Below are 5,066 nucleotides of genomic sequence, written 5' to 3' on the forward strand. Positions count from 1 at the left end.
GGCAGAATTCTGTGGGGGAAGTGTGATTTTAAGAGAGAAATGGTTGATGTAAATTTTCTGACTGTTGAAGAAAATGTTCAAGTATTTTTAAAATGAATGATGCTGGGTATCAAAACTCATGTTTTTAGTCTATTTCTTATAATGTGCTCCATATTTATCAGAGCAATGTAACAGTTTTATTTTAAAATGCCAACATACAATATGTCAGAAATCACATACTTTGTAACTATTTAACATGAAAAAGTTTTAGATATCATTTTAAAAATGTAAAAGGAATGCATCAGTTTTCAAACTCCATCCAAGGATTAGCATAGTTCTTGAATTTCACTATGACTTAGACAACAATTAGGATAATGTCAGGAAGACCTGCATCAAGAGATCATCTCATCAGCAATGGAAAACCTTATTCTTCAGAAGCAGAAAGAGCAATCTTGAGTTAGCAACCTATTTTGTTTTAACTTTTATTGGAGTATAGTTGCTTTACAACATTGTGTTATTTTCTGCTGTACAATAATGTGAATCAGCTATATATCTATAAAATCCCCTCTTTTTTTTAAATTTCCTTAATAACCAGCACAAGGAAGCAACCTAAATGTCCACCAAGAGAGGAAAGGGTAATAACTCAGCCACCAAAAAGAACAAAATTCTGCCATTTGCAGAGACATGGATGGCCCTGGAGAATCTTTTCTTACAAAGAAATTGCTGGAATCTTCTCCTTAGACATTTATCTCCATCAGGTGTTACGATGAAAGAGGAAGAAAGAGGTGGCATGGCTTGACAGGGTCAGGGACTTCCCTGACAATCCAACGGTTAGGCTCCATGTTGCCAATGCAGGGGGCATAGGTTGGATCCCTAGTTGGGTAACTAAGATCCCACATGTCTCAGGGCATGCCCTTCTGCAAAAAAAAAGAAACCATAGAGAGGAAGACCCTGTAACATCGAACGTGGTACAATGCTAACATAGTACATTGAAGAGGTGAAGGGTAACCAAGTCTGTGATAGGGACTCTTACAAAAGGGAAACGATTCATATAGAAAGAATGCTCAAGGGAAAGGACACAATAGCTTGAGTGCTGGCAAGAGGGCTAGTGTTGTAGAGCGTGACTGTGATTCGAATGGGATATGCATGTGTCTCTTCTGAATTTGGGAAACAGGCACAGAAGAGTGCTGGCTTGACACCTGGAGATTCCCCTGCCCTCCCACAGGAAGGGCGCAGCAGCTGGTCTACGTGGCACTTTGACTGGCTTCTCCTGGAACTGAGCCTTCCTTGGGAGAGGACCTGGTTTTCATGAAGGTGTGCTACTGGGTCTTTTGCCGTAAATCTAGCTTCATTTTGAGTAAGTTTACTTTGAAGACATGTTTATTCAGGCTAACTCCTGATGCAGGATTCCCTTGAATTTCCTGAAGATAGGCTGGTGTCTCAATTCCTTTTCCACACATCCAGGTGGAAAGGGCTCTCAAAAATGAACCTCATATATTTGAACGTATCACAAAGTTGGGCAGAATTCTATTCTGCATTACCTACGTGTGAACATCCTCATAAACATGTAGAAGACAGAATGCTTCTATTCTTCTTTTAAAGATATAAAGATCAGGGACTTCCCTGGAAGTCCAGTGGTTAAGACCTGAAGCTTCCACTGCAAGGGGTACAAGTTCAATCCCCCATCTGGGAGCTAAGAACCCACACACCTTGTGGCTGAGAAACCAAAACATAAAAAAAGGAAGAAATATTGTAACAAATTCAATAAAGGCTTTCAAAATGGTTCACATCAACAAAAAATCTTTAAAATATATATAAAGATCGAAAGAGAAGTCGATTACAAGTGGCTTCCATCTCGAGCCATGAAAAAGCTACTAACAGTTAGACAAGGATGAGAGAAAAATGGAGAGCGTGGCAGCCCACTCCAGCATTCTTGCCTGGAGAATCGCAAGGACAGAGGAGCCTGGTGGGCTACAGTCCATGGGGTTGCAAAGAGTCAGACAAGACTGAAGTGACTTAGCACATGTGCATGCATGCACAAGGAAGAAAAAAGCAGAGCATCAGCATTTTTGGTGAGGAAAGACTGCAGCAGAGAATCAGCCTCTCCTGAGAAGCCTTTGCGAACTCTCGGGACCTGCCCTCGGGAGCCCACCAGAGCTGCAGTCTTCCCCAGCTGGCCTCCAGTCAAGCATGTTCTCCTGGAGAAAAATCCAGAAACCTGTGCTCATTCATGTATTGACATGACTCAGTGAACTGTGTGTTAAATGATCTTCTGGAGCTTGCCTGAGTGTATTTTTTCTTAAATGGAACAGTTCAACTTGCATTTCAAATAACCAACTTAGAGTACAATCAGTTGTAACAAAAGACTTGTTCATTTCTTCTAATGTGTTATAATTCTAATTGACAGCCTCCAGGATTGTTTATCAGTTTTTATCATACATTATTTTTATATATTTGCATTTTATATTTGAAAGACTATAAGCAGTGTTCATTGCATTTATATTATATTGTATGCAACAGTTGATATTCTATACAGTGTTTTCGCAATTTAACCGGTGCCTGATTTGGCAAATTATTGTCCTGAAATGGCAAATATTTTCAGAAGGACATTGTTCTAGGACCAGCAGTTCAAGGTGTATTTCATGGAAAAAGAATAGAGAAGCAGAAGATCACACTAATTTCAGCTTTGTTTTCTAAAAAAAGACCTAAGATAGCTCCACATTACATGCCAATTCATAGTTATTTTATACAAAACAACAAAATTTGAACAGTATGCATAGCCAAAGTAGTTTATCTGTGATTGCACAGAGAATTTTCCTGTCTTATATTCCAAGTGTCATTTGACATCTGAACCCATTTGCACTTTATCTCAGTTGATGCAGTTGTGTGTCATAGTTCTCTGTTTTGTTTTCTACTTTTCCTGTGGTTTTGTGGGAGTTTGGAGGAGGTGTCTTGTTGTTTTATCTTTCTACTGATCTGGAAATTGTACATTCTACTCATAGTCTATTCAAGATCATCTTTCATTAATAATATGTAAACCCTTACTGCCCTATCAATATTATCAGTGAAGTCTCAATGTCTCCTATGAGGAATTTAACTTTCTTTACTTTTTTTTTAATTTTTTCTCTGCCTCCCAGATTATGTTAGCATGATCTCAGATTTTTAAACTAGAAAGTTAACAGGTTTTTCACTCTGTAGTTTCTCTTTCAAGACCATTTTGACATTTGAATTACGTACAATCATCCAAACAATAATTATTCACTGGGGACTTTGTTTCATTGTATTGCTAGTGTTCACCTCCTTTACCTCCTTTTTGTGCATTTGAGAGGGGGGAGGGTGGGAGGAAGATCCAAGAGGGAGGGATTACATGTATCCATATGGCTGATTCGCTTTGTTGTACAGCAGAAACTAACACAACTTTGTAAAGCATTTATGCTGCTGCTGCTGCTAAGTCGCTTCAGTTGTGTGCGACTCTGTGTGACCCCATAGACAGCAGCCCACCAGACTCCCCCGTCCCTGGGATTCTCCAGGCAAGAACACTGGAGTGGGTTGCCATTTCCTTCTCCAATGCATGAAAGTGAAAAGTGAAAGTGAAGTCACTCAGTTGTGTCCGACTCTTCGCGACCCCATGGACTGCAGCCCACCAGGCTCCTCTGTCCATGGGACTTTCCAGGCAAGAGCACTGGAGTGGGGTGCCATCGCCTTCTCCAATCAAAAAAAAAAAAAAAAATGTGGATGTTCCACTTTCTAAATAATGGCGTGTCTCAGAAGACATTTATCATTTCCTGGTGCTGCAATGGTAAATTGTTTCTGTTTAGAATCCCAGGCCACTCCCTTTTCCCTCAAAATTCTGTAGATTTTGTTCCATTATTTTGGCATGATTCTATTAAACACAGAATATGGGAGACAGAGCCTGAAGCTGATTTGGTTTTACTGCTTGTATCCTCAATCATTAAAAATCTGAAGTGTCACTGAGACGTTTAGATATAAGCTTCTTTGTTTTCAAAGCAAACAAACCTCTCTTCTGAGAGCCTCATCAATTTGAAGTCTTAAAAGTTTCTTCTATTATTTTTTTGTGTGTTTTATCAGGTGGCCAAAGTATTGGAGCTTCAGTTTCAGCATTAGTCCTTCCAGTGAATATTCATGACTGCTTTCCATAGGATCCTGCTTAGTTACAGTTCCTCTGCTTCCTTCTTCAGCTTGGCTATCTTCTTTTAGGAAGGATTGGACACATTTAATCCCAAATTCACTTTAAAGAGTACCTTTCTTCTGCCCACCAACTTGGTCTAAGGGAGTTAGTGTCCTTTCACCATTTTCAGATAATTTCCCTGACACATTTTAATTGAGCTCATTCCCTTTCCCCTGCATTTTGTCCATGAGTCTTCAACTGCTGTATCAAGAGATGGGACTTACCTGGGGTGGCCAAATTCCACACAGGAATCTAGAAACTTTTCCACAGCTCTTCGCTTCTCAAAAGTCTTACAGTTCATAGCTGTGTCCTACCTCCTAGACCTGCAAAACTGGTGCCTGGTTCATATTAACTGATGACTTGCTAGAACAGCAAATGTCAGCATGGTGGGTGTATATGGGAGGGGAGGGTTGGGGTAGCTGGGCTGGATAAGCCTCCAGGGCCTAGAATATCTTCTCACTTTCTTTTCTCCAATGACCTCCAGTTATTTAAGAGAATCATGAGAATCTCTTTATCCTCTAGTCTTCAAAATGCTCCTCTGCCCTTCTCTCCCTACCAGGGACCCAGTTGGGATGGAAACCCTGAGGCCAAATAGTTAAAATTTGTAATAATGGAATCTTCTAAATCTTTTTTTTTTTTAAGTCTTTGTTGGATTTGTTACCATATTACTTCTGCCTTATGTTTTTGGATTTTGGGCCATGAGTCATGTGGGATCTTAGCTCCCCGAGTGAGTGAGTAGAAGTCACTCAGTCCTGTCCGACTCTTTGCAAATCCATGGACTTATGGAATTCTCCAGGCCAGCATACTGGAGTGGGTAGCCTTTCCCTTCCCCAGGGTATCTTCCCAACCCAGGAATTGAACCCAGGTCTCCCACATTGCAGGAGGAGCCTTTACTAGC

This window comes from Ovis aries, chromosome 4 (assembly GCF_016772045.2).
Source record: "Ovis aries strain OAR_USU_Benz2616 breed Rambouillet chromosome 4, ARS-UI_Ramb_v3.0, whole genome shotgun sequence".
Classification (NCBI taxonomy): domain Eukaryota; kingdom Metazoa; phylum Chordata; class Mammalia; order Artiodactyla; family Bovidae; genus Ovis; species Ovis aries.